Here is a 12,003-nt window from a genome sequence, read left to right as displayed (position 1 = left end):
AATCAACTATTGATGCCATTAATCTGATCTGGCATAACTTTTACATTTATCCCAATTTTTTATATAAAAGTATTTATTTATTATTTCCTTTTTACAAACTTTTTCCTCCTCAGCATTTGACCTTTTGTTTGGTCAGTCCATTGTTTAGAACAACCTGATCCATATATAACTCAAAGAATTTTTATTATCTGGCAACTCTGAAGTTCTATGTGAGCCAAATAAGCAAGAATTTGCTTATAAAATATGGAGGCAAAGACAGTGGGCGATGGAAACAGGAATTATAAATGTACACATTTTACACTAGCTGTGTTGATTTTGAAAGAGGAGACTGCAGCTAGTACATTTGCAGAATACAAAGGATATTCTCAGAATTTACTGTATATATTTATTCTCTACCACAGATAATTTTTCCAGGTCTGTAATGCAGATATCCTAAGTTATGCATGTTTGAAATATGCATTTTTGCTTATATGCAATTGTGTTCATAAGAAAATTTTTTGAATTAAATGATGCATTTTGAGTTAACATGAAACTATAATTGACCCCCACTCCTTTTGTGCTCTTTAAGGAATTTTTAGAATTATGAAAACTGCATAAATTATTTTTTAAAGAAATTGTTAGTATTAGTATTAATGGTGGCAAGTGATGCTAGAAAGCATACTTATACAGCATTTGCCCAAAAGGGAAAAAAAAAAAAATCCCATTTCACCTATCCATCCCCTCCAAACAGTTTGTCTAGTTCTTCCTTGAATTTATTCAAGCTATCCACTTCCACATAAGATGTAAGTTTGTTCTAGCAATCAACCACCTGTTGGCTAAAGGCAAACTTCCACACATCTATTCTACAATCATCCTTCCTCAATTTGAATTTATGCCCCCTCATGTGCATAGTCTGAGCAAGAGGAAGAATCCCATCAGCACTGAGCATGCTCAATCCATTCAAAGCCTTAAACACATCAATCAGTTGCCTTGCAGGTGCCTAGTCTCCAGCCACTGCAATTTGCAAAACTTAAGCCTTTCTTGGTAAGAGCATCCCTTTGTTTTCCTCACCAATCTCGTTGCCCTTCTGTGTACCTGTTCCATCAGCTCTACATCTTCCTAAAGTGAGGCCTCCAGACCTGTATGCAGTACTCAAGATGTGGTCTGCTTATACAATGGAATAATCACCTCCTTATCCCTGCTATCAAAATTCCTGTATATCATTGACAAAACCATGTGCTATCCTGGTGGCCTTTCTGCTCTGCTAAGAGAATCCCGTACCTGACTGCAGAACTATTAGTTTCATAGGTGGGCAGTGTTGTAATATTTTTTTCACAATTACCAGTAATTTCTGTTTATCTACCACAGACGACAACATCAAGGTAAGGTGTAGAGAAAAGGTAACTGAGAGCCACAAGCTGGGACTACTGTGTACATTCAGTGTTTAAAATGAACAAATAAACTATATAATAAAATAAACTTGCTAGTCACAAGGCAGTTTCATGTGATTCGTGCATGTTCAGTCACACATATATTGGATAGCCCACACCTTTATGTTAATAGAAAAAAGTACATCTGTATCTGCAGTTTGATCCAGAATGTAATCCACCCTTATTACATTATTTTTTCCATGAAAATGATTTTTCAAAATCACTTTTATGTGATGATTTCCACAAATGCTTACCTACATAACTTGAGGGTCTCTATTAGCCTCTCAGAGTGACTGTAGAATACACATGCATAGAGACAAATACACTTTGGGAGTTGTACAATGAGCGTGATTGTGGCTTAAGTGTAGGTCAAGCAGATCCCTGTATTTCATACTAGTTTATCATATTGAAAAAATATCATCCACCGTATCCAAAATATAAAATGAATAATGATATATCATGGACTTATATAGTTTTGACTTTTAAGATTTTTATTATTGTATTTTAAAGGATTTGGGAGAAATAACATAAATGGTGTAGAAAGCTGATAAAATATTAAACTGAATACAGGACAATTATTTCTTTTTTGTGTTCTGCAACATAATATCTGTGTTAATTAGCATAGTGAATTTAACTATATCCTTTAGAGAATAGTTACTGCAGTTTGTTATTGATTGTTGATCCAAATTGAACTCAAATTGTACTTAAAAGAGATAATACACATATAGAAAAATTTTGTAAAATGCTTTTGATTAAAAAATAATCAACTGATGTGAATAAATTCTTTGCTTACTTCGATGGTATTATATTTTCAGTGTAATTATTCTGAAAATATAATACTGAAGAATTACAGCCATTAATGGAATTACTTAATAACTTTAAAGTTTCATTTGATCTATAAAATAATTTCAACTAAACAAAGGAGCAGTGCCATTTTTCTTGGGGGGGGGGGTTAAAAATATCAGATTTCATGTAAAAAGGCTGTTACCAAAGGGGGGAAAACCCTGGGAACATAAACTGCATTACCAGTGATATGTGGCATAGTTGATCTATAGTATACAGATGATGAAATGTATGGAGTATTATTATTATTATTATTATTAGCCTTACAGTGCAAGGAAGCCTGAGGCTTATGCTGCACAAGCCGAAAAAAAAAAAAAAAAAATTCTGCATTAACCCGAGAGAGAAAGAGTCAGAAGTAGGAAGGAATCACCAAGAAAGAGAAGAATGATGATATCCAGCTCAGGTCCACATCCACACATCCACCAGATGTGTGCCAAGCCCATACTCACCAGATGTGAGCCCCTGAGTACTGCATATGTTAAAAAATTTGTGTGTGTTTTTTTTTTTTTTTATTCACAAACCAGCCTCCAAAATAAAGAATAAAAAATAAAGGATCAGATGGTAAACTTAGATCTATCCAGGCTGTATTTTCTGGAGAGAAAGAGAAAGTGGGCAGTGTTTTAACATCTAATTTTGAATAGTCCAAAGAAAAAAAAAAAAAAAAATTTTTTTTTTGTTTTTTTTAATTAAAAAAAAAAAAAAACTTGTTTTAAGTCATGCACACTTATTATTGCAGATAAAAAAAAAAAAAAAAAAACCTTGAACTAATCACCCATGGTAAACCAAATTTATATCTATATATAAATAATTCTCTACACCTTTTGCTATATAGGTTTATTAGCATATATTTTCACTTTAATTTTCAGATATTTCATTTAAATTTTCATTTTCTTAATATTAATTATCTTGATAATAGAAAATTCCTCTTAAAAGGTTTAAGTGCCATTGTTGTAAAAACATGCTGAAATTCATTATTACTGTACTCTTGATTTCCATATTAATTTGAATTCATTGTTCTTCTAAACCACAACATATATCCTTTTCATTTGCAAAAGTATATTTGACTATCAGGCAAAGCTACACAAATTTATACACTGCCAGGATTTATATGTAAGATAATCATATATTGTTAAGAAATATACCTCCATTAGTCAAATTTTAATATAAATTTTATATCAAAATCATATGAAAGCAATGAATGAATATATTATGCATAAAAAAAATTATATGAAAAAATGTTACCACAGACATAATCAAAAAATTATATTTTCATTTAACTGAAATAGAAATCAAATGATGTAACAGTTAGTTAGTAAGTAATACTAAGTAATTTTATTGACTTCTGTTGGGTACTAATATAGCCCTGGCATATGAAGATTTAGAAATATTTATATAATACAGTATATCGTTTATCTGAAATCGATGAAGCTCCAACCATTTCTGATAATTAGTACTGTTTTGATATGGGATGTCTCAAGCCATATGTCAGCAATAACAAATGTTTTTAGTAGGGAATGGTAAAAAAAAAATGCAGACATATCTAATACAGTACATGCATAAGGTCTTTTATAAGAATTCATGTATAACAATTTTATAACAATTCTCTTGTATACCAAAACTTCTAATGAATCTTGTAGCTTGCATTTTCATTGTGAACATAAGCATATACATGATTATCTCTAATTCATTTATCAAACCTTTTTTATTCACATTATATTGTATATGTCTAAAAATTGCGATAAAAAAAATATATAATTTTTTTCATTTACAAAATTCAACTAAAATCAGGTAAGCTAATTGTTTTAATTTAGAACAAATTGGCAACTGATTTCCTCAGTAATAAATAATGAGGAGCAATCATTTATGTTTAGGAAAGAAGTAATGCTATTTGTTAAATTTCTTTTCTTGTTTGGATAAGTGATCTATTAAAATAAAGAGAGATTCTCTGAAACAAAATTTCTTTATAATTATCAAAAATAGAAAACAGGTTCTCAAAATGAATTAATGAAATAAAGTTGATAGTCTACACATATAACTGCCCTTCCAATATGTACAAGCAGCTTATTAATATATTAATAAAATGTAATCCATAATTTTTTAAAAGCAAACTATTTTTAATAGTTGCCATGTGCGTGTAATATAGGTTTAAAGTGTGATAGTGCTAGTTTTAATTAATGTAGGTAAACTGTGATAGCATATTCATATTTTGTTCAGTGAGAGTTTTGGTACTGGTTATTTTGTAGATATACAAGTATTTGTGTGTGTGATGTGAAGAAATGTTTTCAGAATTGCTGGCAATGAAAGCATTAAAGCCTTTTATGAAAATTAAAATTTTACAATGCCATTTATAACCATAAGGAACTATACGTATAAATTTATTCTTCCTACTGTGGTTAGTATTTCTGAATTGATTTTTTAACAAAAATCATACTCTGAAATGATTTTCTTGATATTTCCTGTAATTTTTCCCCATACTTATTATGTATTTTATGACATTTTATAGAAACAATGATTCATTTTTGTATTTTAAAGTAAAACAGCTCTTTTCATAAGGCTTCAGTCAGCCAATTTCTCTATGATAAACATTTTAGAAGTTATTTGAACTTAACCAATCAGCCACTTTATGGTACTATTACAATCAACTACAGTGTGCAGTAGCATTTTAATATATTTGAAAACAGATTTTAAAACTTTTTATGTTTTTAAAAGTGCATACTTTAAATACGTGCAGAGCACAGACCTTGACTTTAATATATCTACTTTGTAAAATTATATCTGTGTGACAGAATTATTCCTTTTCAGGTATGTTCCATTATATAGCCAAGTTATTTAGAAACAAAAATTTATTGATCTGTATATAAGTTTACTATTATTTCTTTTTTTCAGTTGCACTTTCTAATTAATTTAGCTCAATCCCATTAAAGCTCAAGATAATGTATTATCTATTTGGAATATGTTTTCTAAGGCTTGTTTATGAAAGACAAATAATGTAACAAAGAGCCTTTTAAGCTTATGAAATTTTATTATCAGGTTACTTTCAAGTGTAAATTAACATATTGTTGTATTGAAAAGAACAATTTTCTCATGCATTTGAGAAGTCAGTATTAAGTTGAAAGTGATGTTATGATAAATGACTGAAATACACAAGTTTTGATCATATCTTTAATTAAACTTTGTTATTAAAATTTTTGTGAAGTAATCTGTCATTAAGATTAAAATATATAAATTACGGTACATGCTACTTATTGTGATCATGGATAATGTTATCATGTTATGAAATCCCAATCAAATGTCTATTATCCTGCTGGAACAGCAATCACTGTTCCAGCAGGATCACCGTTCATGCGACCTCCCGTTCAACGTCCTCTACCACATGACGAAGGCATTTCGGACCCTGCAATGCTATGTGATTCCGATTTGTCTGTGCCCCCTACACCTCCTGCAAGTTTGTCGCACTGGTAGTGAATCACCCTGTATATATATAAAAAAAAGAAATTAAGTTTATTGTAACCTGCAGTTCGGTTAATGTTATTACTTTTTTAGCTTATCCTGGTTTACTCACGTGCAGTGGAAGTGATTATGTAACATCCCAATTTGTTCTTGAACTCCATGTTCAGGTATGGTTGCTTTGTACAGTTCATATAGTTGTCTTTGTTATTATTCTCTGAAAGAAAGTACTGTATTTCTACTAATCTGACCATTTTACAGGTATATTAACCCATTCCTAATTCTTGATTTTAATATATTTTTTGTTTTTAATGGTTTGTAGGGATTTCCAAAAATATGATAGTTTCATTTTATTGGTGACTTCCTTGAAGAAATAGTGGACAGTGAAATCAAAGTATTATATACTACTTGATGTTCGTGTTTTCTTTCTGTTCACCTCCACCTTTTTATGTACCCATTTCTGCTCTGCATCAGTAAACAATGCTGAACAGTTGCATTCTTGATTCTTCAGTTATTGTTATCGATTGAGCTGAGTCCCATAATGATCACAATAAGCATCATCCACTGTGTATATAAAATATATTTTATTTGTATAACAATTTTCTAAAATATATTATTTCTAAAATTTATTAATATATATTATGTGAAATAAATCTGAAATATTAAGACCCTTTTATACCATAGATTGGAAAAAACAAAATGGGTTCTTTATTGATGTTTATATCATTTACAAGCACAATATCAATACTAAATTATACAATATTTCAGGATTTTTTTTTCAGATCCTCTCATCGGGCCTATGTGGGGCTCAATAATATCGCACTCACACAATTATCCGAGTGAGATCTTACTGAGCTCCATATTGTGTTTATAAGTGATATAAGTATTATTAAAAAATCTATTGTTTTTTTTTTTTTTTTTTTTTCCAGTTGGCAAAGTATACAAGTCCTTAATATATATTTAAATACTCATATTTTTGTCTTAATGCTTTACTACATATTGTGATTACCTAACTAAATCTGTATTTTATAATCACATTGTTTTCAAAATCTTGTATTTCAGTTATTATTGAATTTATTTGTGTGAAAGTAAAATGCTGACTATCATAGGAATATAAAAATTCCTCATTGTTATGTTAGCAACTAGTGATATAAAACTTGATACAGGTAGTTTTGCAAATGCAATACAGAAATTCATTCCAAGTTAGTAATCAGAAATTATAATTTGAGATCACTAATTTCAGAATCAATCTATTTTTGGATTGATTCTTGATGATCTAAAGCAGATAATACTGAAGGTTCTGAGTGACAAAAAAGATGAATATAATGATTTTACACTCACTAATTAGTTCAGAGAGTACCACTCTAGTATCATTATGTAGGGCTGCTTTTTATCTCCAGGACAGGTCAGCCAAAATACATAATACTAGCAAGTAGTAACATTCAGTATACTGATGGTGCATGATGTTACAAAACAATTGTCTGCTGAGTGAACTGTATTGAAAGATGATATATATATTGAACCATCTTATATTTACTAATGTTTACAAGAGCATCTTTTTCAGCACGTCTTTGACTAGATGCTAAAAAAACCTGTTAAGTATTATCTACAGTGGCAGACAAAAAAAAACTGCATCTAATTGCCATAAATATCTTCCCAAAGGGTAAAATGTATAATTAATAGAGATATGAGAATTCATGCAAATGGCAATCATGACAACCAAACATACATTTTATTGCATTTACATGTACAAACTGAAATGACAAGTTAACGTAATAGTATTATGTACTGTAAATCAGCAAAATAAGTCCTCAATATTTTGTTGTTCCTCCGCGCGTTGCAATTACAGCCTTGCAATGATCTGGCATAGAGTTAATCAACTTCTGGATATACAGTTGCACAATTTCATGGTACCACACCCATACAATGTTCTCCTGCAACTGAATCTTATTTGTTGGCTTCTTCTGAGCAATTTTAGACGCCATTATGTACCAGCAATTTTCAAGAGGGTTCAAAGGTAGATTGTTGCCGGGCCAGTCCAACACTGCAATGCTAGCAAATTTTTTAGATATGACTGCACCTTAAGGGAGAAAAACGAGGGAAAACATTGGTGCAAGTATGTTTTAGCCTTGTGAGACAAGAAGACAAATTCATCATTAAATCTAAATAGCATAAAACTTACCAATTTTGCTGTGCGGCAAGGTGCAGAGTCCTGTTTAAAAATGCAGTTTTGGACATCTGTGCGGTGATTCCTAATAACGGATTTCAGGCACTCCTCCAAGATAGCAGTTTAGGTTTCTGCATTCACCATTCCTTTAATAAACTTAATTCACCCCACCCCTTTGCTTGTTATGCATCCCCAGCCCGGCGGAGAACTTTACAGTCAGGATGGTATGCCTCCAATTTTTGGCTTCTGACATATTGCTTCCCATCTGAGCCATGCTGGTTGAATTTCATTTCGTCAGAAAAGATGACGGTGTCCCATTGCTCTTTTGTCCATGAAACATGCATTTTAGCCCAAGCAAGTCGCTTGTTCCTCCTTTGTTGGGTGAACAAAGGCTTCTTCTTGGGCCAATAGGCATGCATACCACATTCCGAAAGCCGTCTTTGGATAGCTCGTGCACTTGTTTTAACACCAGAGGCCATCTCAAAGTCCAGTTTAGATCAGGAGCACTAGCATGACGATTACGAAGGCATAGCTGTTTCAAATATTGATCTTGGGAAGGTGTAGTCACTCTCTTATGGGCTGATCCAGGTCTCTTCACATCACTGGTTTCACACTTTAATTTCAGCACCTTGGATACTGTTGACAGCCAATTTTATCAGGCATGGGTAGAAAGCCCTTCCTGGGACAGAGCAACAGCTACACTTTTTTTTCTTGGTGTCAACTGAACATATGAACCATGAGCCTGTATACCCTTCCAACGCTTTATTTAGAGAAATGGCCGATACCTTGCAATTACAATCAGATGCAATAGCACCATTATCTGAGGCAGTACCTTTGCTTTGTGACAAACAAAATGACTATAATCAAACAATATCTTATACATGTCACTACAAATGCTACTTTTTTTTTAAGGTGAGGCAGTTTTTTTTTGTCCACCACTGTACATTGTAAAGCAGTTTTTATTATGTAATTAGTTAGCACATTTTTATTTAGCTTGATCCAAGCTTCAGAGTGTTCTTTCTAAATAAGGTGGTTATAGGAAACATGCCAAAAACACATTGATTCATTCATGAACAGCTAATGATTAATAGCAATAATCTGTATTCATGTAAGTTCTGAATGCTTGCTTTCCTGGAATGTAAATAAAGCATACTTGTGTGATTGCACAAATGTTATGTTTTTGTTTTATATATTGTCAGGCTTCTATTTTATCATTTCACAAAGTACATTATTTTAGTAAACTGCAGAGAATTTTCTTTAACTAGGTTTTTGTAGACAACCTAAAATAAACATGATTTTAAGCCCATTTATAAGATGCTCCAAAAGATCTGCAAACAGTATGGCTGTTCTGTAATATTTATATGTAATTATATCTTGGCTTTCAAAAATTAAAAAAAAAAAAAAAAAAAAAACTGTATACAAAGATTTTGTGTAGAAAAAGCAGAAAGATTTAATTTGCAACAAGATTTCCCATTTGATTCTACAAGCTGTTAAATCTACTGTAAACCCAATATAAGATTACCTACTTTCAGAATATTTCATTTCTGTAATAGGCAGCCTGCCACCATATCATTTAAAGCATGTCACATGGTTATTACAGTAATTCTATTATGCTTGGCTGTTAAATTAAATGTGATGATATTTAGTTTTCATGTAGCTGACTGAAAAAAAAAAAACACTACTTCAAACCAAATTTTATCATTGAACTTTTAAACAAATATGAAATTTCCATTATATGTGCATAATGAAAATATGTATAACGATTGTAATTTTTTTTAAAATATGGAAATGTTTAATTCATTTAGCATGTAGATATCATCATTAAAAGTCTGTTTTTCCTTTGTTTATTTTATATTTTTTGTAACAGTTATTTTAAACTAACATCACACAAAACAATATTCATTTTTAATATTTGGAACCTGAAAAAATTATTCAATGTTAGACATTTAAAAACTGAAACTATCTTTTCAATTGTTTTCCAGAAGTTTACATCCCAAGTTTCAAAATTTATTATGGTATCCTATTAACCTTGCTTTATTATTAGAAAAAAAAAAAAAAAATAGTGAGTCTGTGAAAGTAATTTAAATATGACAATAAGTAAGATAGTTAATTCATGTGATCAGCTCTCCAAAGGAACTGTAAAACAGAGTAAGATTGTAGACATAATATTTAAAGGGTAGGAGTAGGTGGCAGTGAGAATGAGGCAACTTTCAAGTTGATTTTCTTCTTCCAGTTATCAGGAAAAAATGTGTAAGATTTCTAAACTGTGTTGCTTTAAGATATATCACAAAATTTACTCAAATAAGTAAAAGCAATTTTTAAATATTGTTTCTGAATAATAGGAAAAATTTTTTTCTTAGAAAAAAAAATTAGCTAAGGATCTCATCTAATCCCTAACCCAAAATATACTGGAAGTAATATGGAAGTTCACAGGCATCTGATAATCACAGTAAAATATCTGATGAGCAGTATATGAATTAGAAATGGAATATTGTGAGTGAAAATTCTGTCTCTTCAGTACTGGAACCAAAGAAGTCTTCTCTACATACCAAAAAGAACTGATTCAAGTGTCAACTCTAAAAGACTATTCTTGAGAGAACATCACTCTTGAATCAATTCTTAATATGTAATTCTTAAGAGCTTTGACTTACTGAGTTTGTCAGTGATAGAGGCAAAGTTTAAGCACAAGGAAGGCATAAGAATTTAAGGATTAAAATTAATATATATATATATATATATATATATACACACACACAGCTCATGACTGAGATATTTACCCACAGTGTATTTTAATTTTATAAAAATTCATTATTTATTCATTTAACTCTTCCATTATGTCTTCTGTTAAAGTAGTCATTAAATACACCTCGTACTAGTGAGCCTGAATAATGAATAATTTTGAACATAGATACCAGTTAAGTTTTTCTTGTGCATAGTGAATACAGTTGTTTACTTCTATATGCAGTGAACTCCAAAAGCTATTCTGACTTTATGGCCCTAAAGTGCTAAATCTTCCACTGCTTTATCTCTTGTGAAATTTTAGCCTCTAATCTCCAAATTACAAAAGTTCATTGATACTTTGGAAATATACTATATACAAAAAATCAGTTTTTTCTACCTGCTTATTTAGAATGTGTTGTGGGCAAGTTAAACAAGTTAGTTATGTACCAGTGCATTATATTTCATGTGTTAGCAAATAGTAATTCATGATTTATAACAAAATAAGTCAACCCATCAACGTTAAGATTTATTACAAAGATTCCTAAATTATTCAAAGTAAGCATTGAAATTTTGAAATGGATCAGGGCTCCTGTTCCAAATTTACACTAATATTTCTGTGGGGGGAAATTGGGATGGGAATGCTATGAAATCGAAATTGAACTTAGAACCATTCCAGGGCCCAACGGAATATATGTTAAAAATTTGGTAGCGTTCCACATTTTTCTGTTGATTAATTAATGCAAAAACATACTTTCATTTATGCTGATTTTTGAAATGTGTTGTGTGGAGGATTTTTTTTGGATGGGGAAGACAAGGGCTGTGATATCTTAACTAGATCTGAAATTTTCCCAAGGAATCATAGGTTGAAAATTTGGCTTCACTCCAACTTTTTGTTCTAGTATGCAAAATGTACTTTCCTTTATATGAATAGATTTGTGGGGGATATGATCAATCTTAAAAGCTTCCCAGGGACCAATGAAATATGTTGAAAATGTGATCATGATTAAACTTTTTCTTGTTAAGTAATGTCTAAACATCCACTAACATACTTCTATTAGAAATTAGGTAATGTATGCAGTGCATTACATTTCAGGTGCATTATTATTTATTTTTAATTGTATTTTTTTTCTTTTCTGTGATTAACTGAATTGAAAAGTAATAGTTGTCTTATCAATTAATTACTAAGATTATAATTTTATAGAATATTCAATAAAACTAGTTTCACATTCCCAAAAGTTTGCCATTCAATTGTATTTAATTGAATAATATTTATTGCCCTGTCCCGTATACTTTTAAGTATCTATCCACAAATGACACCCTGTCCACGTCTTACATAACAATATATGCAAAGCATGCACAAACTATCTATAGCTAACAATACTGTAACAAAACTACATTTACTCTGTGAATTTAATT

Source organism: Mastigoproctus giganteus, chromosome 4 (assembly GCF_048544385.1).
Source record: "Mastigoproctus giganteus isolate SK-2022 chromosome 4, ASM4854438v1, whole genome shotgun sequence".
In the NCBI taxonomy this organism is placed as follows: domain Eukaryota; kingdom Metazoa; phylum Arthropoda; class Arachnida; order Uropygi; family Thelyphonidae; genus Mastigoproctus; species Mastigoproctus giganteus.
Note: the sequence above shows the minus strand (reverse complement) of the source record.